At 40.5% G+C, this 25,916-nt stretch overlaps 1 protein-coding gene across 6 annotated transcripts in view; it reads left to right on the top strand.

The window, feature by feature from the left end:
• Positions 1-25,916, top strand: part of PTPRF (protein tyrosine phosphatase receptor type F) — a 630,248-nt gene that overhangs the window by 186,316 nt on the left and 418,016 nt on the right. For 5 of the 6 annotated variants that reach the window (XM_070745049.1, XM_070745054.1, XM_070745053.1 and 2 more), the window contains exon 3: positions 5,427-5,616. The exons of the other annotated variant lie outside the window; for it this stretch is intronic. The gene's annotated coding sequence lies outside the window, so the exon portion shown is untranslated. The remainder of the gene's footprint in view (positions 1-5,426; positions 5,617-25,916) is intronic. 6 annotated transcript variants of the gene reach the window in all.

The raw sequence follows: 25,916 nt of genomic DNA, 5'->3' as shown, positions 1-25,916 counted from the left end.
GTCAGGGTCCATAGGAAATGTCTGCGCTTTGCCTTTCAAGGCAGGCTTTTTCAGTATAGGGCTATGCCATTTGGGCTCTACTCAGCTCCCAGAGTCTTCACTAAACTCTTGGGATCCTTGGCGGCTCATATCCGGGCTTCTCCCATTCATATTTTATGTTATTTAGATGACATTTTAATTCATGGAAATTCCAGAACTGGTGTGGCTGCAGACCTCTCTTTTACCATGTCGGTTCTACAGAATCATGGTTTCTCCATAAATCTTAAAAGGAGCCACCTTGATCCATCCACTTCCATTCTGCATCTGGGAACTATCATTAATTCTGAGATATCCCAGGTTTTCCTCTCCACTGAGAGAAAACGCAGCTTTTTGGATCTCATTGCTCGCATCCTGCCCCAGCAATCTGCCTCCATTGCCACCCTATCTTCCCTTTTGGGTAAAATGGTGTCATGTATTGGTATTGTTCCCTGGGCCTGTCTTCACGTCAGGGAACTACAGTGGCTTCTATTACCATTCCAGAGATCGGGCCACAGCAACTCGAATCGTCGCCATTCCACCGACGGTTCGCAGATCCCTCAAGTGGTGGACTTCTCCAGCCCTAGACAAGGGATCTCCCTTCCAGTGCCCCGACCAGTTTGTAGTCACCTCAGATGCCAGCCTCTCGGGCTGGGGAGCCCACGCCCAGGGTCTTTTAGCTCAGGGCACATGGTCACTGGAGGAGGCTTCCAGGCCCATCAATTGACTAGAATTAAGAGCTGTGCCTCTAGCTCTAAAACAATTCCAATCTCACATCTCCAACCAGCATGTGCTGATTCTCACCGACAATATAGCCACCAAAAGCCATTTTGGCAGACAGGGAGGCACAAGATCCAAGGCCCTCAGGAGGGAGGCCTGAAGTTAGGCCTTTGGGCAGAGAAGAATCTCCAGTCGCTTCTAGCCGACCACATCTCGGGGAGCCTCAACGTCCAAGCGGACTGGCTCTCGCGAGCGACCATAGATCCAGGCGAGTGGAATCCCCATCAATCACTGTTCCACCAAATCTGCCTCAGGTTCGGCCATCCAGTGTTGGATCTATTTGCGACCAAAGCCAATGCCCAGCTCTCTCACTTCATCTCCAGGTTCCCGTCTCCGGGAGCAGAGGCAATCACTGCTCTCAGGAGCCCTTGGCCTCCAGGTCTATTGTATGCCTTCCCTCCAATTCCAATTCTGCCAGACGTGATCAACAAAATCCTCCTGGAGAAGGCCCGAGTATTTCTGATTGCCCCTCACTGGCCTCGCAGGCCCTGGTTCGCGGACCTCCAACAATGTCCGTCCAGGACTCCTGGCGACTCCCCGTTTCGGAGGATATGTTGCGACAGGGGGCCTCCTTCCATCCAGACCCAGAGTGGTTCCACCTCACCGCCTGGCTATTATCCGGAGGGACTTAGACCTGCGAGGGTATGACCCGGACACAGTGGAAATCATCCTGAAGTCTAGAAGAGGGTCTACCAACCGGATCTACGACCATACTTGGTCCAAATTCCATCAGTGGTGCTTGCAGGAGGGCTTATCTTCCCTATGTCTTCCCATCCACAGGATAATTACCTTCCTCATGAAAGGCTTCCACCAAGGCCTCTCTACCAGCACCATCCGCCGACACCTGGCCGCCATTTCTTCCGTCTTGGCGGGGCCTCGCAGGCAGCCCCTCCGCTCCTTTCCAGAAATCCAAGAATTTCTAAGAGGAGTGGCCAACCTCAGGCCTTCTAAAATCCACAGATATCTCACCTGGGACTTGCCACGGGTTCTCCACTCTCTTACTCAGGCACCTTACGAACCCCTGAACTCTGCGTCCCTCAGGTACCTATCCTTCAAGGTAGCATTCCTGGTGGCGATTACATCCGCCCGACGCATATCTGAGTTGGCAGCCCTTTCTATCAGACAGGACCTTTGTCAGTTTCACCAGGACAAGATGGTTCTGCGACTGGACCCCACCTTTCTACCAAAGGTCAGTTCCATGTTCCACAGATCTCAGGATATCATATTACCTTCCTTCTGACTCCAACGAGAGCATCCCCTGGCAACTAGATGGCACACTCTGGATCTCACTAGAGCGCTAAAGGTTTATATCCAACGCACAAGATCCATCCGGAGGTCTGAAGCACTCTTCATAGCCTACCATCCCAGATCCTTGGGATCCAGAGTGTCTTCTACAGTAATAGGTCGTTGGATCAGAGGGACCATCTCTAAGGCCTACGAGACAGCTTCCCTTTCCATTCCAAGGAATATTACAGCGCATTCCACCAGAAGTGATGCCACATCTGCCGCTTGGGCGACTCAGGCTCCGTTGGAAGAAGTCTGCAAAGCAGCCACTTGGGCCTCGCCAAATTCCTTCATAAAGCACTACAAAATCGATTCGTACGCATCAGCGGACGCTGCCTTCGGCAGAAGAGTACTCCAATCCGTTATCTCTCACGATAGCAATGTACTCCCACCCTAGGGACCTATCTCTTGGGTATGTCCCATGTGACTGCTGGACCCACTCCTTCAGTACGGAGAATAGGCGTTGATTGCTTACCTGAACGCCTCTTCTCGTACGGTGAGTGGGTACAGCAGTCACTTCCCTCCCTTTGTGTGGTCTTCTTTACCTTCTATTCTATTTTCTTATAACACATGAGAGTTGAACATTAAAGAGCTTCACTACTGAGCCTAGTCTACGGATTCGCGAATTCTGGGGAAGGGGCGGATCCAGCAGGCTTTTTTAATACTAGGCTCAGTTCCAACGGATTGGACAGGAGCAACCCATGTGACTGCTGTACCCACTCACCGTACGAGAAGAGGCGTTCAGGTAAGCAATCAACGCCTATTTTGCATGAGGTCAATGAAATGTTCTGGGATTTTCATTTTCCCAGGCTCATTGCACAATCTGACTTGGTGAAGACAATCAAAGGCTTTCCCATATGCTCAGCACTACCTATCAAAATCCTTTGGTTTTTTTGGCCTTCTCTAAAGCCAGCTTGAACATCTGGCATCTTCATTTCCATGTAGCACTGTCCAGTGAAGGGCTACCAAAATTTTTACTACCACACTGTGGCCGTGGTTTATGCATTTTCTTTCAACGTCTTTCAGTGCAAATTGGGTGCTCTGCGGTGGAGCTCCATTTTTGCTGCCCCTCTGTGTCCCCACCCCCACCCCCCGTCCAGGCAGTAGCCCACCCCTGGTACTGTCCTGTGGTGGGTGATCCTAAGAATTATTTTGCTAATAATCCATGATACTTTGTACACTGGGAGCTTCTCTGAATGCTATGTATATTAAAGGGCAGTGCAGCCTATCCAGAATGAATGATAGCATTAATTTAATGCTTCCATATTCTGGACCTCTTCAAAATGGCTCAGCCTTCTCTGTAAGTATGATAATTTACCTTTGGTAAAAAAATATGCCATTTCTTGAAAAGCCTCTATTTTAGCCCTCTTAAAATATCAGCATATTAAACACTAATGACAAGGTCATTATAATGAAGCCAAGGACCAGTCATATTCCCTAGACCAGTGATGGCGAACCTATGGCATGGGTGCCACAGATAGCACGCGGAGCTATATCTGTTGGCATGCGAGCCGTTGACCTAGCCCAGCTCCAATGTGCATGTGTGTGCTAGTCAACTGATTTTTAGCTCACACAAGGGCTCTGGGAGGGCGTTTTTTGCTTCCAGAAAGCCTCTGGGGGAATGGGGGAGGGTTTTTTACCCTTCCCTGGCTCCAAGAAAGCCTTTGTAGCCTGGGGAGGGTGAAATACAAACCTACTGGGCCCACCAGAAGTTGGGAAACAGGCCGTTTCCAGCCTCCAGAGGGCCCTTGGGTGGCGGGGGAAGCTGTTTTCGCTCACACCAGGCATTGAATTATGAGTGTGGGCACTCACGCATGTGTGATAGCCCACGCCCATGCTCTTTCGGCACCCAAGGAAAAAAAGGTTCACCATCACTGACCTAGACAAAGTGAGGACGTTTGCTTTGGTAAATGCCTATTTCCCTAAACAAAATTTCAGACCATTTTAAGCAAACCTGTAGTTCTCAGGTATATAACATACACACATATCCCCCCATTGGATTAATTAGTTTTAACTGCCCAACTTTAGGATTCTCCTTGTAACATAAGTGGTGAAAACCATTGTTTCCTTTGGTTCAAACAGCAAAATGTCTTGTGTTACCCTTATGGACAACTAATATTAATATAACCTCTGTCGTCAGGCATGGGGGAATTGAAATTTCCCTTCCCCCTAGGCTTATAGAATTTATACATGGTATGCTTGTATGTATGAGTGGTTCTGTAATTGGGGTTTTTAAGATTATTTTTAATATTAGATTTGTTTACATTGTCTTTTTATACTGTTGTTAGCTGCCCCGAGTCTTCAGAGAGGGGCGGCATATAAATCTAATAAATAAATAAATAAATAAATAAATAAAATAAAAAAATAAAAAAATAAAAAAATAAAAAAATAAACAAACTATAAAACCTAATCAACATTTTTGTTGACCTAATTTGGAACAGTTTTAAGAAAAAAATAATATAGTCAGACAGATATTTAGACTGAATTTAGCATTTTTATCCACCTATCAAGTCCTTTCCAAGAACCTAGGATATGCAGATATGAATGCTTGATGGTGTTAAAGGTATCAGAATGTAAGCTGTTCCAAGTAAAGCTGCTATTATTATTATTATGGTTAATCTCAAAGCAGGCCAGATGTTTAAGTAGACTTGTCATTTTTATCCACCTAATGAATTGGATCTGGCCTGTCACCTAAAATCATTTGTTCCTCAATCCCAAAATGAAATATATCCATGTGAGATAATCTGCTATTTATCAACTTTTATGCCTCTTGGTGATTAACACAGCATACAGATTCATTCATAAAAATAAGGCTTTTCATCGTAGTAAGAATTTGAGGGATATTGTAGTCTTAATTTTTGCATTTGTTCTCAGTTTCCCCCCTCTTATGCATGACAAGATACAAATAGTATAAACCATGCAACATTTACTAAGTGCATAAAAACAGTTTTTGTCTTTAAGAAAATGTGGACATATTTACACATTTAATGTACTGTTTAAAATGCTGGGATTGATTGCTCAATGTGGCAACAATAGTAATTAAATAATCTGGTAATGGCAGTCTCACTGATTTCTGCCACGGATGGGTGACACTGCCTGCCTGAAATAGAGAGCCCCATTATATTAGCACTTATTTTAAATTCAGACCCAAGGGTAAAATATACTATCCATCAATGATGCAGGAGTGGGGTTCTTGCTACTACTCTGTGAAATACATTACTGGCTTCCCTCCAGCAGGTGTAAATTGATCAATTAATGCAAGGCTGCTGGGCTCAATAATAAATGTTGTCCACTAACCAGGGGACCCAACATTTCTGATTTTTTTTTGTCCATTGTTCTCTGTCTAGGGCAGTAAATCTTTACTCAAGAATTTAGAGTGGCAGAAGCTTGGTGCAAATATCAGGGAAGAGCTGCCCTAAATGCTTATATCCTCCTCAAAAATCCAGAGCACAATGCTTTAGACATACAAGACTGGACAGAATTCTGGATCGATTGAAAAGGAAATGTATAGGATTGTCAGGATTGAGCTGAATACAGGTACTCTTCAACTTACAATCATAATTGAGCCCAGCATTTCTGTTGTTAAGTGCAAAATTTGTTAAGTGCATTTTGCCCGATTTAATTACCTTTCCTGCACAGTTTATTTAGTGAATCACTAAATGGCTTCCCCTTTGTCTTTGCTTGTCAGCATGAGTTTGGGACATGGCAACCATCATAAATATGATTCAGTTGCCAAATGTCCGAATTTTGATCAAGTGAAACATGGTGAGGCTGCAGTGGTCATTAGTTACAAAAAATAAAAGAAATAGATTAAAGGAATATACGTGGAATAAAATATGAAAAAAATGTAAGACTGTGTAAAGAATTCAAGGTTGCTGGAATACCATCCTAGAAAAATGGAGTAAATACAGCAAAGGAAGAAGGGAGGGAAGAGAGGAGTAAGAAGAAAAAAAGAGGAGGAGGAAAGAAGAGGGGAGAAGACAGAAGCGAGGAGAGAAGTGAAAGCAAAGCAAGGGCGCATTTGTGCATGGTCACGATCAGCGAACCCTTTGTTAAAGAAAGTGTAGCCCACCTCTGTTGAGCCTTCTGAAAAAGATAATTTATGAAAGCTTTTCAGTCCAGCAGGTATGGCAGAGAAGAGGAGAACATCTTCCCTTGCAAATCAGGGCACATTAGTGAAGCAAGAAAGAGTTGTTTTAAAATTACCCATCCCTTAATGAGAATGCATAGAAAGTTGCAGATCTTGAAATAGGTTTCATCTTGGTGTCCAGAGAAGATTGCAGAGGCTTGGAAATGCATGCAGAATTTGCACTCGTGGAATGATCAGATGGATTATAAGAATGGAAGTCAGCAATTAGTTTGTGAAGCTTGGCAATGTAACTAAGTGAGGAAGAATAGGGATTGGGTTTCCAATATGTTGAAACCTTCTGAAGGTTTTTATCTCAGTTGTAGCAATTGTTTATCAGCAGTATTTTCAATTCTGCTTGCAACAAATGAGCAGGTACCTTAGGAAAATTACTGTTCTGCTACATAATAGTTTGAGGACCTAAAAGCAAGCAAATATGTTAATGTAATATGACTGTAACTTGTTGCGTATATCCTAAGATTTTTATTAATATTGCTTCTTCATTGCTTATTTGACCCCTATGACAATCATTAAGTGTTGTATCACATGATTCTTGACAAATGTATATTTTATTTTATGTACGTTGAGAGCATATGCACCAAGACAAATTCCTTGTGTGTCCAATCACACTTGGCCAATAAAAATTCTATTCTATTCTATTCTATTCTATTCTAATGGGGAGGGGGGAAGGCAAAAATGAGCTTGAAAGAAATAACCTAGTATGATGATGCACTACTTAAATGCTGCATTAAGAAAATGGCTGCCCATTTAGTGCCAGCAGTTACATTGTATTTTACCAATCAGGTACTGCCTTTATTTCAGTTTTCTAATATTGTCTGAGGTCGATACTGTATTTCAAAGCTGATTCTGGGTAGGAGATAAGGGTCAAAGATATCCTATTACTTCTATTTCGTAAGCAATGATTGGTTAGCTGTGGAATTCTGGGAGTTGAAGTCCACACATCTTAAAGGTAACAGGTTTGAAAAACACTGATTTAAATTAAATGATGGTTTTAGAAATCAAACCAAGTTTCTTTATTCAGCAATGATTCTGAGATACTCAGAAGCAATATATTGCCACTTGAGGATCTGTAAGAGAGATAACAAGATAGCATTCCTAATTCCTATTCCCATAGCTATGAAAAATAAATACTATAGGATACAAACAATAGTAGCATAATTCTCAGTGTGTTTGCTACGTGAGCCTCAGGCTAGACATCTAAATATTTGTAACCTTACAAAGAACAAATAAATCATTTGTATGTTTAAAAAATTATTGTTTCTTTTGAGAGTATGTGGAAATGTTGACACATATATATATTTAATTGAAAAATATGAATAGTAATTGTTATGTTTTGAGATATTTGAAGGGTATTTCCCTGCAGAAAGACAATGGTGAAATAGATAGCAGTGATAACTCTTTGTCTATATTTCTGATATATTCTGATATATCATGCGTGCTTGATACTTCCTTACATTTGTGAGAACCCCTGATTATTATGTTGCCTAATTCAAGAAGAGATAGCAGGAAGCAATAGAGGCGTATGTTGAAAAATTATTGCTCTCCAGAATAGATAAGTGATGTGTAGTCTGAGGTTTACTTCTCTTTAAAAAAAAGTGGGGAGAGGGGGGGAGAACCATGCTCTTATGTTATTTGTGGAACTTGTAGAGAGACAAGAACTTGTAGACAAAAATAAATGGAGGGAGTTAATTCCTGCAGAAGGAAAGATGCCAGTATCAGCAGGAGAGGAGGGAAGAGGTTAGCAAATTATGAGAGTAGTATAAAATCATATTTATATGATGGTGTAGGAAATATGGTCAGAGAGTTTTTCTCCGTCCTTTAAAACTAAATGTGGAAAGATTTAGGATTAACAAAAGGAAGCACTTTTTAATATAATCTATTATCAGATTTTGAGGAAGTTGGAAATAGACTTTCAAATAGCAACAATACCTACCATATATCTCTGATTTTTTCATGGAATGGAAGCATAGAGAACATAATATGGGCATTTTTCAATTCTCATCCTGTACTTCATGTATTTTAATGAGTTACAGATATTTCCTCCAAGAGAAGGGGCTGAAAATGATAGGTTTGGAATTATGCCCAGAAAGGGAATTGCAGTTTGTTTCCAAGCTTTATGTTTTTAGGTTAACACTGTTCTATGCCTCAACTCATCTCAGCAGGCATAGCTTATTTTTGACTTCTATCCCATCTTGCTAACAAACTTTAATTATACTGCCCACATTGTCTTCTCCCTTTTTAAGAAGCCGTGATGAAATAATGTTAAGAAATAATGTTAAGCCCTTTTAGGAATATCTAATGCCCATGGACACATTCCTTTGTGATAGCACTGTTTCTGAAAGGACACAAATATGATCAGCAACATCTGGGCTCAGTGAAAGTAAGGCATAGGTGGACAAGATTATGCATATTGAAGAAGCAGCTCTGTAATCCATTGTGGCATTGTGGACCTAACCTCCAGGAATTGGATGACACCGTCCTTTCAGCCAATGAGGACTGAGTCTGTCAAATTGTATATCTTCCTCCTGCTGCCATAATTCCTCCTCTTTTGACTCAGTCCTCAGTCGGAATAGGATGCGTGTCTTAAGCTCCCATTCTTGTGAGGTGTTATTCCATTTAATAATAATAATAATAATAATAATTATTATTATTATTATTATTATTATTATTTATTAGATTTGTATGCTGCCCCTCTCCGAAGACTCGGGGCGGCTCACAACAACGATAAAAACAATATTATAATGGCACAAATCTAATATTAAAAAGCTAAAAACCCTATCATAATTAAAAACCAAACAGCACATACATACCAATCATAAATTATAATAAGACTGGGGGAAAGGTGTCTCAAATCCCCCGTGCCTGGCGGTATAGGTGGGTCTTAAGTAGTTTACGGAAGACAAGGAGGGTGGGAGCAGTTCTAATCTCCGGGGGGAGTTGATTCCAGAGGGCCGGGGCCACCACAGAGAAGGCTCTTCCCATGGGGCCCGCCAGATGACATTGTTTAGTCGACGGGACCCGGAGAAGGCCCGCTCTGTGGGACCTTATCGGTCGCTGGGATTCGTGCGGTGTCTATTGATTTCATTGGTTGTTATTTTTTCTACTTTCCCCGGCTGCCTACCATTTAATCTGCAGCCCCAGGGTTAGGCACAACACAGGGCTTCTGCTCCAGCTGTTAGGTGGGCCTCCAGCTGAAGGCTGCCTCCTTCTAAGCAAGCTACCTCACATTGCCCTTAAAATCTCTGCTCTGCCTGTCATCCCAACTGTGTGAGAAATTGTGGTCGGGCCATGTAGATTTGCTCCTAGCATGTTTTACAGCTGATCAGTGCTTCCTCGAGCTGCTCTGTTCTCAGAATCAACCGACTTGTTACTGGAGCTTTTTGCTCACGTGACCAATGACCGGGGGAGTCTTGTGCTCTGTACCACCCAGCTAGGGAGTGACAGCACAGACTGACACTTCGCCGTATGAGATCTTGCACTCAGCCACCTGTCTCTACCATTTGGCAGAGATTTCCCCACACTGTCTTCTTTATACTTAATTGTAATTTGCAAGATTCCCGTTCTAAGCGATTTCTTTCTAAACCTTATATCAGTGGTTCTCAACCTTTCTAAGGTCGCGACCCCTTAATACAGTTTCTCGTGTTGTGGTGACCCCCAACCATAAGTCTAATGCCAATTCTCCCCACAGCTTTGAGCTGATTGGCAGGAAGGTCAGAGAGAGACGCCCCCAGTGTAAACACCTGATTGGTCGGATTGTAAAAATATGTTCCAAGATGCCAGAATAGAAGCTTTAGTTCCTAATACCAGGAGAAATTTGTCTTTTCCCAGGGTCTCAAGTGACCCCCATGAAATGGTCATTCGATCCCCAAAGGGGTCCCGACCACCAGATAGAGAACCACTGCCTTATATGGACCTTTCTGAGCAGCTTATTTTTCATTGCATATCTACCATGGACTCTGTAAATTTCATCAATATCATTAAGTATCATTTCTTTGCTTTCAATATCATTAAGTATCTTTTCTTTGCTTTCTTCCTGCCAAGATTTCTGCCATCATCGCAGCCAATCTTTTTCCTTTCTGCCACATTTTGAAATCATAAATAATATTCGGATCGATCCATTTCCAATGTTATAATTGTCCTCTCCTATTTTTATCTGATTCTGTAAGTCGATGATCCAGTTCCTCCATCATCTTCTCGGTTACTTCAACTTTCCTCTCCTCTCTGTAGACGTTGTTCATTCCCCCCTCCCCATCAGTCTTTTTACCTCCTTTGGTTCCTCTTCCACTTTCCCAATACTTTCTTTGAAGTCTGTATGTAAAGCTTGTACCATACACCTCAATTCCATGGTGTTAGATTTATCTGCTTGCACTACAGTATCTGCCACTTTCTGCCCTGGACTTTGTGTTGCTGAAGTAGTTGCTGGTGTTAGATGTGATGCTATCTTCTTCATCTTTACTGATACTTATAATCCAAATATTTTGCAATCCAATGAGAAAGAAAAGACGGGGAAAAGAATTAAAAGGCACATAATCTAATAATAATCAAAAATTTCAAAGAAAAAAGGAAAACAAAAATGATCCAATTCTCCAATAATCCAATTGTGAAAAAGATAAGGGGAAAAAAACAAAAAGAGACAACACTCTCAGCAGAAACAACAACAACAACACACACACACACACTTCCTATCCAAAAAACCCAAAGTAACACATATATATTCCAATCAGTGATCACTAAAAAAGAAGTCACCAATGAAAGAAAAGGAGAAAAAATTCAAAAAAGAAAGAGAAAAGGCCCATAAACTAAACGAAAAAAGTATCGACAGATATCAATCCAATTATAAAAAAGGGGAAAATATAAAAAATCACTACAAAATAATAAGTCACCCCTAAAAAAACAAAAGGAAAAAAGTATATATTCCTCATGTGCATCAGGCTCTTGCTGCCTTAATCCATCCAACAAAGTTCAAAGAGAAAAAGAAGAACATGTTCCAAAACATAAAGCAAACAAAGCCAAAACAACATTTATCTACAATTATGGCCCAATATTATATATTGTATGTCTGTATCCTTATCAGACCAAAAAAGAAAACAATAGCTGCTCTTCAGGGCTATAGTATACCCAGTCTTATCACTAGTTGGCACTGTAGCCCAGCCAATGAGTCCAGTGATCCAACATAATAATTCCCAATAAGAAGTGAAAGAAAAAAAGTTTAAAAATAAAGGCAGGAAAAAAAAAATCAAAAGGAACAGCAATAATATAAGAAGGAAACCTTCTCAAACACTTAATCAATATAGGTCCAATTCTGTGCTAATAAGTGGCTTTACAACACAGCTCTTACTCCCGTTGGATCCAAGCCTCTTTTTTCATTCTCCGCTTTCCCCACGGCTAAAGTCCAAACAGGAAACAGTTTAAAAGAGAAAACCGCTCCCCCCTCTTTGCAAATCCAAGCTCCAAACTTCTTTCCACTCCCCTCACATGTTCCAGCTATCTCCTCTCTCAAATAATAAAACTTCAATTATTTTAAGATCATCTCACTTAGGTTGACTTCTCTTTTGTTCTTTATTCCAATATTGCCATTGTGGCCGCCCCAGCTAATGTCAACTCGAGTAACCTTGGTTGGAAGGCTACTATCGGCTGTTGGTTGGAAGGCTGCTGTCGGCTCCTTCAGGGTGGTTCCGACCCAAATCTGGGACTCCAAACACCTTGACATTTGGAGTTTCCTTCAGAGGTTCCGAAGGAAACATCTATAGCTCTGCAACATTGGCCACATCCATCCCCCCTCCTTGATTGTTGCAGTATGTTCAGTCCTCCTGTTCTATAAAGTGGAAAGGGAAAATATGTTGAAATCTGTTTCTGTAGAAGGCAAGTAGTTTACACATTGTTATATACCATATTTTTCAGAGTATAAGACGCACCGGAGTATAAGACGCACCTTAGTTTTTGAGGAGGAAAATAGGGAAAAGTATCTGCTTACCAGGTATTCATCTGGCTAGCATTCTTAGTCTGGTCAGCTTCAGCACATTATTTTATCCCCTGGTTAAGGTTTAGGTTTAGGTTTATTGGATTTATATGCCGCCCCTCTCCGCAAACTCGGGGCGGCTCACAACAATAATAAAAAACAGTACAGTACACAATACCAAATCCAATGCCCACCCATCCAGTTCCAATTTAAATTAATAATCTCATAAAAAACAGTATATATAAAAAACAGGCACACAGTCAATCAATCAACAAAACAACATGGGCAAGGGGGAGGTGTTTTAGTTCCCCCATGCCTGACGGCAAAGGTGGGTCTTAAGGAGTTTACGAAAGGCAGGGAGGGTGGGGGCAATCCTAATCTCAGGGGGGAGCTGGTTCCAGAGGGTCGGGGCCCCCACAGAGAAGGCTCTTCCCCTGGGTCCCGCCAGACGACATTGTTTAGTCGACGGGACCCGGAGAAGGCCAACTCTGTGGGACTTAACCGGTCGCTGGGATTCGTGCGGCAGGAGGCGGTCCCGAAGATATTCTGGTCCGGTGCCATGAAGGGCTTTATAGGTCATAACCAACACTTTGAATTGTGACCGGGCTTAAAAAAAACCTTTATTCTGAGACAGTAACAGTGAAAGAGCTTGCAAGCTGGTAAGAGATGGGAACATTGTTAGCACCTGGTTAGGGCTGGAAAGAAACATTTGGAGCAAGTAAAGCAATGGGGAAAAAACCCTACAGAGACAGAGTTTGGAAAACATTCTTTGCAGAAATGACAATGAAAGAGCTTGGGAGCTGCAAGAGATGAGAACATCGTTAGCACCTGGTTAGGGCTGGAAAGAAACTTATTTGGAGCAAGTTAGAGTAATGGAAAAAAGACTTAGGGCTTGAAAAACATTATTCACAAAGAGAAACAATGAAAGAGCCTGCAAGGTAAGAGCTGGGAAGATCTTTAGCACCTACTTACAGCTGTGGGGGGAGGAGAGAGAGGGGGGGGGAGCTACATTCGGAGTATAAGACGCACCCTAATCATTAGCCAATTTTAGGGAGGAAAAGGGTGCGTCTTATATACCGAAAAATACGGTAAGTGTACAGGAAACTGAGAGATGCCAGCATTCTTAATATTCCTCTGCTATCTTATTATTAATGGTGGACAATCCAGGTAATAAATGAAATCTTAAATTGAGTTGATAGAAACCTAGCACTTGAATTCCTTCTTAGTTCGACTTGCTGTCTTCTCTTATCTCCTCAGGTTTTAGGTGTTTGCATTGCTGCCAAAACTTTTCAGTTAATACTTCTAAGACATTTTTCATTTTTTCCTACTTATTTTATTTCTTACCTACAATTAATTCTATTCCATTTCCAAGAAATTCTGTTGTATTTGAACTGACCTTCATGCTGTGTTTTGTAGTCACTTGTAATTTATCACTGCAGTTCCTACATTGTTACTGTAGTAGAAGTTCTTGTTTGAAGTTCTTCTTTATATGATAGGTTTTCATAATTGAGTTCTCACTTTGAAGGTCTCCAAGTCCAAGAGCTATTTAATCCTGAATTAGTACTGTATATAAAATATGTTGATTGGTGACTTCTTTTGCCTTCTTTTTTGTATATGTAATGTTAGAGGAGTATTTGATAGTGATCAGTCAAATCCCCACCTACTCCCTATTTAAATGTCAAGGATAATACTATATGTCTTAGTTCTGGTTTGTATATTAGTACAATGGGTTGACATTACAGAAAGAATAGAACATTGTAAGTAGAGAAAATAAATCAGGTTTCATAGAAATGTGATAGGTTTTTCAGTTAGAGTACAATTAATGTGTGCTTTTACCCAATTTTCAAATAATTTTACATAAATATAAATTTTATATAACCCATAAGTTTAACATTTGTTTTTGTAATCTTCTTAGACTCATAATCTTTTGCTGTTCACCGGAACTAGATTAAATATACAATAATACAGTACAGGATTCTTATTGGGGGAAAAAAGGACATTGGTGCAGTGGTTAGAATGCAGGATTGCACAGCTAACTCTGCCCAGTGCCAGGAGTTCGATCTTGACTAGCTCAAAGTTGACTCAGACTTCCATCCTTCTGAAGTTGGTAAAACGAGGACTCAGATTGTTAGGAGTAATATACCCAAACTGTAAACCACTGACAGAGGGCTATAAAGTGCTGTTGCTATTGCTGTTTCAGGGAAAATCTGTGTGGGGTATATCACCTTATACTGCTTTAAATTCAGATGTCATAAAACATCTACAGTTTTCCAAGAATGTAGTAAGGTTTCCACTGTATATGGATCATGCACCAAGGAATATCTGTTGCAAATTTTGGGCAAGGTACACTGATACACCTTCTTGAATGTGGAGAGCATACCATATGGAAGGAATTGTGTGCCAGAGAAGTGTAAAGTAATAATTTCCTTAAAAGAAATATAGTCTTTAAGCTAGTCTGGTGACAGACAAGACTGCTACAGGACTTCTTTGTTCTTATACAGATAGGAGATGGGAAAGGGTGATTGATTGAATGATAGATAGATTGATTAAGATCCATCAAGCTGTTGTCAACTCTTAGGTCTCACAGAACAGCATTCATTGCTGCTGTAATCCGATCCATCCATCTTTCTGCTAGCAGTCTTTTTCCTTCCACTATTTACTGAATTCTGTTGTTAACAACAAATGCTCTGTCTTACACATTGGCAAAAAGAATCAGAATACAAAATGCAAACTTGGAGGAAATGAATTTGTAGATGACCCTCGCTCTGTCAAAAACCTTGGAGTACTCCTATCCAACGATCTAAGTGCCAAGGCCTACTGTAACAACATTGCCAAAAAGGGGCTAAGAGTTGTTAATCTAATCTTAGGTAGCTTGTTCTCTGGCAATATTACACTGCTAACCAGAGTTTACAAAACATTTGTTAGACCAATACTGGAATACAGCTCATCTGTCTGGAACCCGCATTGCGTATCAGACATTAATACAATTGGGAGAGTCCAGAAATATTTCACAAGAAAAGACCTTCACTCCTCTGCTTGCAACAAAATACCTTATTCCACCAGACATGAAATACTGGGATTAGACAATTTGCAACCATGTCGCCTCCGATCTGATCTAAATGTAATTCATAAAATCATATACCAAAATGTCCTTCCTGTTAATGACTATTTCACCTTCAACCGGAGCAGTACATAAGCGTGTAGTAGATTCAAAATAAATGTAAATTGTTCCAAACTAGACTTAGAAAATACAACTTCAGCAATAGAGTAATCAATGCCTGGAATGTACTACCTGACTCTGTGTCTGTGGTTTCTTCCCCAAACCCCGAAAACTTTAACCTTAGACTGTCTACAGTCGACCTCTCCCCGTTTTTAAGAGGTTTGTAAGTGCACCACTATTATTTATTAGATTTGTATGCCTATATCTATACCTACTGTCCCTGTCCTACTGTTCTCTTTTATCGTTACTTTTTACTTATGTTTATACAAACTACTACTATCCTATACATGTTTGATAAATAAATAAACAAAATATAAATATCTTAAATTCTCGTTCACTCTAGTGAAGCCAAATATTATTAAGTATTAGCAAAGCTTTGTGATAAGACCTTTCCAATGAGACTGCCTCTCATACCCTTTTCAGAATTATTTATTATTTTAAGAATTATTTTTGTCTCCTTCCTTGTTCAGTATGGGTCATTTACATCATATTGTCACCATGCCAGCTGTTGGTTTGTGCAGAAATATACCCCCTATTTGTTGGTCTACCACCATCTATTTTGTTTTCATTTTAAAGGCAATTAAGGGCTAATATATAATATATGCTAATATTTTAGTTTGATTATTTATATTGCGATAGTGGGGATTACTTCCTATTAGGCTCAAGTCTTAGCAGTCATCAGGACAAATTATTTGATAATAACACAGAAATAGTTTGCTATTGCTGTCTTCTGATAAGTTTTTTCTATGTAAGACTACAGTCTTGGGCTTTCCTGTTGATCTTCTATAAGCAGTTCCAATTCTGCGTATGTATTTTTTCCAGATCAATCAAGATTTGCTAGATTCCTATCTACTGTCGATACCATATTCTGGGCAGTTGATTGTCTTTAAAGTGAATGGGCAAACCTCACACATTTACTGAATCATTCAGATGCCAGATGGTATCTGAGTTGAATGCACTTCTTGCCCATCAGTTTGTACTGATGTATTAGGAGTCAGGAAGCAATTTTTCCAGGTAACCTATTTCATAAAGAGGCATCACCTCTTACAGTATTGTAAAAAGAAGTATTCTCCCATGCGCTGCTAAGGAGAGTCCAACCTGGGTTCAACTCTAGTCTGTTGTTAGGGTCTGAGTTTTAAATATTCAAATACTGTATTCAATTGCATAGCGCCCTCTAGCTGCCCAGAAGTTCAATTTTTTTAACTCAGTCTAGGGAGGTTTTAATTTGATGACAGCCAAAACAGCTAAACATAACACCAAGGCAGGAAGATGAGTCAATGATGTGTGTGGGGGGATAGTAGACTTCTGTTGTAGTTTGTTGAGACCACTGCAAAAGAAGAGCATGCCTGCAGGGCAGAGCCATGTCTCGGAGAAATGTGTGATCTTGTCGTTTGCTCTGTTCTTTTCCCTTGCCAAGGCCTAACACTTAATCTAGATGAGCGTTAAATGTGATATGCTTTTTGAGTACATTGGCAGGAGATGTCAGGAATCAACCCTGAGATTTTCTATAGGCAAGTCGTTTGTTCTGCAGTGCAGATTTTAAATGTTCTGTTAAGAGTCATCTTGAAAATTGCAATCAAGCATTGCATAACTTACGATATAATGATAAAAGATTACTGTTCTATAGATTTATCACATAATGAGATTCTGTCTATATCCTTCAAACATTTGAGGCTGTGGAAAGGGTTTTTTTCCTGTGCCTCCATCAATCGCTTTGTTTCAAATTATTCCTATAAATGTAATGTGATAAATCTAGGTACGGCCACTGAGGTCTGTTGAAAGAATGGAACAGACAGGTCAACAGAGTTTTCTCTTCTAATAGCCAGTTAATTTTAATAGGTAGAAGTAGAATGTTCAATCTTGCAATTCAGGTTTGCAAGAAAAATAGTATGCAGGGCATTTTGAGATCTCATTCGCCGTATTAGAACGGTCAGCCCTGGGATGGAAATAGATATTTTAGCCTTATTTTATCATTCTATAATCCTGCTGGTTTGTCAGTTGTAGAAGTGTATGGGTCATTGGAACCATATCTTACTTTCTGGGAAACGTTTACCAGCCCTCACTTTTTTTCTCTGAAACAATTAGATTTTTTATTGTTCAAAGATTGAAGTGCAAAGTGTCTGTTAACTCTTTAGAGTTTAATTTGTGGGCAAGGCCAGTGCCAGGATAAAGTCCTTTTCAGGGGAAGGGAGAGGCATCTGTCACTATTGTTTTATGTTACTTTTGCAATGACTTTGAGGGAAAGGAAGCGAAGGAATCTGGGAGTTTTCTGCTTTAAGCAGAATCAGTTGTGCTTGGGATAGTAATTAAGATTAGGATAGAAGGATATTAATATTTTGTATTGTCCTAGCAATACAAAGAACAGATTCTTACATCAATCCATATTTTTCTGATTTTTATTCATTCTTTTTATAATGTCCATTTAAATTTAGCACGAATTATCCAATTGCTTTAAAAAAAAACACCCTAATTTTGAAGACTTGCATTAACAATGTGATCTTTTGCAATTGAAGTTTAGGGTGGGCTAAATCCAATTCATTGTTTATTTTGAAGAAGAAATTGTATCATATTTGCCTCCCTCAGCCATTACGTAAGCAATTTGTCTAAATAGCAGTTTTAATCTGCTTAATGCTATCTTTCTGCATAAAATTGTCAATAAGATATTTAAGGACAGAAGGAAAAGGGGGGACATTTAAATATGTTAAAGGGTTAAATAAGGTCCAGGAGGGAAGTGTTTTTAATAGGAATGTGAACACAAGAACAAGGGGACACAATCTGAAGTTAGTTGGGGGAAAGATCAAAAGCAACATGAGAAAATATTATTTTACTGAAAGAGTAGTAGATCCTTGGAACAAACTTCCAGCAGACGTGGTAGATAAATCCACAGTAACTGAATTTAAACATGCCTGGGATAAACATATATCCACCCTAAGATAAAATACAGAAAATAGTATAAGGGCAGACTAGATGGACCATGAGGTCTTTTTCTGTCGTCAGACTTCTATGTTTCTATGTTTCTAAGTATAAAGGTCTGTTATAATCAGCTAGGTTATTAGATTTGTTTACGGATCATACTTTATGGCTTTTCTTTGATAATAGTGTATGTCTGGCCTTTATTCCTAGTTAAATGTTAATTAGTAAATATATATAAAGTTCTCTCCATAGCTAATAAGTATGTGTTGCACTGTTTTATAGATTTAATGCATGTATTAAATACCAGATAGTCATTTGTTGCATACTCAATTGCAAAAATATACATCTCCTATTTGATGAGTGGAGAGAGTGCTTTTAAGTTGAGCGTGTGACAATAAACATAATATTTGGAAGGATTTCATTTAAAAAAAATATAGGCATAAGGTGGAGAGATATTTTATCTTAGTTTGACGTCTGATTCTGAAGAGTGGCATACTGTTTGAAAAATAAAATAAAGCGCAGACAGATATGTTTAAACTTTCTCTTCCAAGCTGTGTTCTGAACAGCTGTTTCTAACTTTGCAGCTCTTTAGAGCTTCTTCTCCCAAAGATATTGGTAGCATAGGTACAATTTTAATTGGGATCAAGGCTAGGAAGGAAAGATTAAACCAGCTGTCATGTTGTAATTCCAAAGAAAATTGTGATGTCGTGGGTTTGGGATTAAAAAATTAAACATTTATATGTTTACAAGAGTCATTTTTGCTTTGGCTTTCTACAAGGCTGCTTGCTTTAAAAGTAGAGTTACTTATGACAATAAATATTTCAACTAGGGGATTGTTGATACATAGCTTAATCTTTAAACTTTAACATCAGTGTAATACAGTGATCCCTCGATTATCGCGAGGGTTCCGTTCCAAGACCCCTCGCGATAATCGATTTTCGCGATGTAGGGTTGCAGAAGTAAAAACACCATCTGCGCATGCGCACCCTTTTTTCATGGCCGTGCATGCACAGATGGTGGAGTTTGCGTGGGCGGCGGGGAAGACCCAGGGAAGGTTCCTTCGGCCGCCCAGCAGCTGATCTGCTCGGCAGCGCAGCGAGGAGCCGAATCGGGGTTTCCCCTTTGCGTGGGCGGCGGGGAAACCCCGATCTTTGTCTGCTCGCTGCTGCTGCGGCTGCCCAGCAGCTGATCTGCTCAGCAGCGCAGCAGCAGCGAGCAGACGAAGATCGGGGTTTCCCCGCCGCCCACGCAAAGGGGAAATCCCGATTCGGCTCCTCGCTGCGCTGCCGAGCAGATCAGCTGCTGGGCGGCCGAAGGAACCTTCCCTGGGTCTTCCTCGCTGATGCCCCCGCTCGCCTGCCCGCCGCCCGCCCGCCGCCCGCCGCCCACCAGCAAGAGGGGGAGAGATAGAGAAAGAGAGAGAAGGAAAGAAAGAGATGAGAGAGGGAGGAAAAGAGTGTGAGAGAGGAAGAAGCAAGATAGAGAAAGAGAGAGAGAAAGAAAGATGAGAAAGGAAGGAAGAGAGTGACGTCATCGGGTGGGAAAAATCGCGATATAGCGTTTCGCGAAGAACGAGATCGTGAAAATCGAGGGATCACTGTAATTTCAAATCTCGCCTAATGACCATAGTTGGGACTAGAATTTTGATCGTTGAGTGAAGAAGTTATTAAGCGAAACATCATATGATTTGCTTCCCTTGATAATAGCAATACAGTGGTCCCTCGATTTTCGCGGGTTCAAACTTCGCAAAACAGCTATACCACGGGTTTTCAAAAAGAGAAGAGAGAGGAAGGGAAAAAGAGACAGACACACAGAGATGGAGGAAGGAGAGATGGAAGAGAGAGGAGAAGGGGAAATGATACAGAGAGAGCTGGAAGAGAGAAAGGAAAGAGAGGCAGACACACAGATGGAGGGAAGAGAGAAGAGAGGGGAAGGGAAAGAGACAGAGACACAGAGGGGAGAGTAAAAGAGAGAGGGGGAGAAAAGAGAAAAGAAGAGGGGAAGGGAAAGAAGAGATGAGAGAGAGAGATACCCGTTTAAAAGAAAATATAAAAATGGCTCTTTGAGTGTTTAAGGTTACAGAACCCCACCCTGAGTTAGGCAAACACCATGGTCGTTAAATGAACCTCGTGGTCATTAAGTGAATACTGTGGTGGTTAAACAAGTCCATTTCCCCCAATTGTCATTTTTAAATGGAAATCAGAAGGAATTGTTGGAAACTGGCAAAAACTGTAAAAAACCTCAGTTACATGACTAGGTGGGATGTTGTAACTGGTCATTAAGGTTTCATAGCATGCTGTACTGTGCTGGAAACTATGTCATGACCTCTTTCTGCAGTGTGTGTGTGTGTGTGTGTGTGTGTCTGCGCGTGCATATGGCTGTCAAAACTCCAAAAACAGGTCAAGTAGCTCTGAGGAGGTCAGTCATAAATTTGAACACTTGTTAAGCAACTGGCCATTAAGCGAGGACCACTTGTGTTTGGTTTGTCTTAAGGGTTCAGAGCTGTATCGAATCTGGTTTCCTTTAATCCTTTGGTCCAGAGGCAGGAATTCTTGTAGGAGAAACGTGGATTGTGACCACCTAGCTACGCCTGTCCAGTCACATGACCATGAAGCCACGTCCACTATCACATGACCATCAAGTTACAGCCACAAAATAAGCCGCGCCCACAGGACCAATAGTAGAAAAATTAGAGCCTACCCTACTTACAACCATGTATCTGACTCTTTCACCCATGAATCCTAATGAGGGGTTTTTTGTAGAAAGCATGTAATAAATGAGTCTCAGATCCTCAACCTAGCCTTTATAATTCACAGATATGTAGAATATCTAGACTTATTTCTAGGAATTGATGACAATCTTGACATTAATTAAACATTAATTATTGTATGCAGTCATCACGCTACCTGGTATGTTCACAGAGGGGATTTAATTAAGGTTTAATAGCATACTGTACTGTGCTGGAAACAATGTAATGACCTCTTTCTGCAGTGCTAAGTAATAATCATTTGAATAATTGCATATTTTTCAGATTTGAATGCTTTTAAACTGGAAAATCTGCATTTGCTTGTCATTTTTTTTACTGCCTTTCAATCTATGATTGAAGAATTAAACATACAGTAGTTGTTTAGGTATTATATTAAGAAAATAAGAAATTAAAGAAAAGTCAAAATAAAGTAATAACAGGAAATATTTTGAGTTTCTAAGCCCTATAAGTTTGGATTTCAAAATACCTAAACTATATGGAATTTTGGAACTAATTTGGATCAAATTAGACTAAATTAAATAATACAGTTTATTAAGTTTTTATGGTACCTGATTTTCACTTGATCCTGGGAGGGTCAAAATAATAAAAGATCACAATCAACATAGAAACATAGAAGACTGACAGCAGAAAAAGACCTCATGGTCCATCTAGTCTGCCCTTATACTATTTCCTGTATTTTATCTTACAATGGATATATGTTTATCCCAGGCATGTTTAAATTCAGTTACTGTGGATTTACCAACCACGTCTGCTGGAAGTTTGTTCCAAGGATCTACTACTCGTTCAGTAAAATAATATTTTCTCATGTTGCTTTTGATCTTTCCCCCAACTAACTTCAGATTGTGTCCCCTTGTTCTTGTGTTCACTTTCCTATTAAAAACACTTCCCTCCTGGACCTTATTTAACCCTTTAATATATTTAAATGTTTCGATCATGTCCCCCCTTTTCCTTCTGTCCTCCAGACTATACAGATTGAGTTCATTAAGTCTTTCCTGATATGTTTTATGCTTAAGACCTTCCACCATTCTTGTAGCCCGTCTTTGGACCAGTTCAATTTTGCCAATATCTTTCTGTAGGTGAGGTCTCCAGAACTGAACACAGTATTCCAAATGTGGTCTCACCAGCATTCTATATAGCGGGATCATAATCTCCCTCTTCCTGCTTGTTATACCTCTAGCTATCAAATCGATAAAATAGAAAATATAAAGATAAAAGATGGCAAGGGGTCTCAGCAAGGGTGAAATTCAGCAGGTTTTCACCTGTTCTGGAGAACCAGTGGTGGAAATTTTGAGTAGTTTGGAGAACCAGCAAATACCACCTCTGACAGGCCTCAGAGCGGGGTGGGAATGGAGATTTTGCAGTATCCTTCCCTTGCCACACCCACCTAGCCACGCCCATAGAACCGGTACGGAACATTTTTGAATTTCACCTCTGGGTCTCAGTTTCCCTCACCAAAAGGAGGGAGAATGAAGAGCCAAATCTTCACAGTTATTGCAAACAACAGCAGGGGGGCGGGGGGGGGGGCTTCTGGATTTTTGTGGGAACCTCATTCTTGAGCCCTTGAGAGAGGGCTGTTCAGTTTTAACATAGATGGTCTCCTTGACCCGTCTTTCAAACCAGTGGTCCTCTCTATCCAGAATGTTGTTTGCAGAGGGGTTAAATATATATTTATTATAGTTTTAGTTAAATTATTTGAACGGGATGTTTTGCAAAGGGTTCAACATAAGCAAAACATCCCTAGTGTCTAGTATTAAAGAAGAGCCGGGGTGGCGCAGCAGGTAGAGTACTGTACTGCAGGCCACTGAAGCTGACTGTAGATCAGAAGGTCAGCGGTTCAAATCTCATCACCGGCTCAAGGTTGACTCAGCCTTCCATCCTTCAGAGGTGGGTAAAATGGGGACCCAGATTGTGGGGGGCAATATGCTGGCTCTGTTAAAAAGTGCTATTGCTATTGTATGTTTGGTTTTTATATTAATTGATTTTTAATCATCAATACCAAATTACTATTGTACACTGTTTTATTGTCTCTGTTAGCCGCCCCGAGTCTCTGGAGAGGGGCGGCATACAAATCCAATAAATAAATAAATAAATAAATAACATGTTGTAAGCCGCCCTGAGTCTAAGGAGAAGGGCGGCATTAAAAAATCAAATAAATAAATAAACAAACAAACAAACAAACAAACAAATAAATAAATAAAATCATGTCCTCTCAAAGCCTTCCTTCCTTCCTTCCCTCCCTCCCCCCTCCCTTCACATTCTTTCTTGCAGCAGCTAACTACCAGTCCACTCTTTCTTCAGCTTCTTAGCACAGACTTTCTGTTGTTATCTTTTCAATTCTGACAATGGATCTTAAGGCTTGCTCTTGTGCAGCCAAAGTTAGCTTCTCTGTCTCTTTCTTCAACTTCCCTGCTTTTAGCCATTTCCAGATCTCCTTATTATCTGCTCTGCCTAAGTAAGCTTTCATGGTATAATAGCTTTAGTACAACTTCTTCACGGTGCTTCAGATATTCTTCCAGTGACCGTTTTTCTTCTTCTTCAGCTGTCTAGTGTACCTTCCACGCCCACCTATTTTTTCTTGGTAAAAAGAGTCTGCCAGCATCCCTGCATGGATAAAGGGTATAATCATTGTCATTATATCCTGTTTCCCCCCAAATAAGACATCCCTTGATAATAAGCCCAGTCAGGCTTTTGAGTGCATGCCAGTAAGGCCAAGCCCCTATTTCAGGGTTCAAAAACAAAACAAAACCCCATACCATAAAACAGGGTCTAATTTTTGGGGAAACACGGTATTTCTGGCCTTACTATCCAGGGCTTTTAGTTCTGTCTGAGCCCAATCCACTATTCCAATTATGTATCTAATATTTGGAATTGCGCAGGTATTAATTGCTTTCCTCCACTGAGTTTGGTCTTTTAAGATCATCTTGGCTTTCATGGTATGTTCATTCAAACTTTCTTTGTGACTTTAGCCTGCTTGATATTATCTGCCTGAAGGGTGCCCAGATAATTGTAGCAGTCATCTTCATCTAGATCAGTGATGGCGAACCTTTTTTTGGCTTGGGTGCCAAAACGGTGTGCATGTGTGCAATAGCAAGCGCAAGTGTGCCCACACCCATAATGCAATGCCTATCAGAGCAGCATTTTCGGAAGCTAACCTGTTTGTGCCCAAGCAGCAAACCAGTCCAGCCAGCCCACCAACCCAACCAGCCAGCCACAGACCAGAAGAGGAGTTGAAGTCTTCAATGAGCAGCAGTAAAAAGTTGTGGAAAAATATATTTACTTCTTTATACTACTGCTGCTGCTGCTACTATTATTATTATTATTTATTATTTATTGGATTTGTATGCCGCCCCTCTCCCCAGACTCGGGGCGGCTAACAACAGCAGTAAAACAGTACAACAAAATCCAATACTAAAAAACAGTTAAAAACCCATTATATAAAAACCAATCATACATACAAACATACCATACATAAAATTGTAACTACTACTGCTACTACTAATACTACTACTACTACTATCTATGCTATACATACATGAGCCGGGGTGGCGCAGCAGGTAGAGTGCTGTACTGCAGGCCACTGAAGCTGACTGTAGATCTGTAGGTCAGCTGTTCAAATCTCATCACCGGCTCAAGGTTGACTCAGCCTTCCATCCCTCCAAGGTGGGTAAAATGAGGACCCAGATTGTGGGGGCAATAGGCTGGCTCTGTTAAACAGTGCTATTGCTAACATGTTGTGAGCCGCCCTGAGTCTGAGGAGAAGGGCGACATAAAAAAAATCGAATAAATAAATACAATAAATACAATAAACTAGTCTCTAACTAGTATCATGCTAAAACTATCTTAGTTCAATAACTCACAGGAACCAACTTATACAGCATTACAGCTTCTTCAAAGCATACTTCTCACTAACAGCAACAGTAGAAACATAGAAGACTGACGGCAGAAAAAGACCCCATGGTCCATCTAGTCTGCCCTTATACTATTTTCTGTATTTTATCTTAGGATGGATATATGTTTATCCCAGGCATGTTTAAATTCAGTTACTGTGGATTTACCAACCACGTCTGCTGGAAGTTTGTTCCAAGGATCTACTACTCTTTCAGTAAAATAATATTTTCTCAACTAACAGCGGACAGGGAGAAAGAGCAGGGAGCTCTTGCCTAGTTAAATACTTTTCACATAATTGCTAGGTTGCTGCATGCTCAACTGCCTCTGAATGACTCAGCATTCTAAACTGAGGGCTACTTTCTGCACTATGATATTACCTAGGGATTTTTAATTTCTGACAATGCCCTTTCCCCATAAATGCACACCACTCCCACACTGTCAGCCACACATGCGTACAACCTCCCGCACTGCCCCCTCAAACATGGGCACAGGCCTTGCTGAAGGCCCTAGACTTTCAATAGGCCTGTTGATTCAGAAGACTTTCCTGAAGTCTGGGGAGAGTGAAAACAGCCGAAAAGAAGCCCAAAAATCAGCTGACTAACACTCTGGAACTGACATGGGGCAGCATCTCATGTGCCCTCAGATATGACACCGCGTGCCACCTGTAGTACCCATGCCATAGGTTCGCCATCACTGATCTAGATTCTTGATGTTATTTCCATTGGGAATGTTGGTTAATTTAATTTTGAAAAAACGAAAGCTTGGAATGTGGCACACATTTGTTATTTTAATCAACATATGTAGACACAAATGTTTATTGGTCAAGGTTTTTCACAAAAAACAGTATATTGTTTCAAGTAACATTACTCTACTTGACATATTACAGATAACCTTTCTGTATTTTTAAGTTTTTGCACATTCATAGGTCACAATATGCAGTTGA

Source organism: Erythrolamprus reginae, chromosome 3 (assembly GCF_031021105.1).
Source record: "Erythrolamprus reginae isolate rEryReg1 chromosome 3, rEryReg1.hap1, whole genome shotgun sequence".
NCBI lineage: Eukaryota > Metazoa > Chordata > Lepidosauria > Squamata > Dipsadidae > Erythrolamprus > Erythrolamprus reginae.
This window is presented reverse-complemented; position numbering and strand designations above follow the sequence as displayed.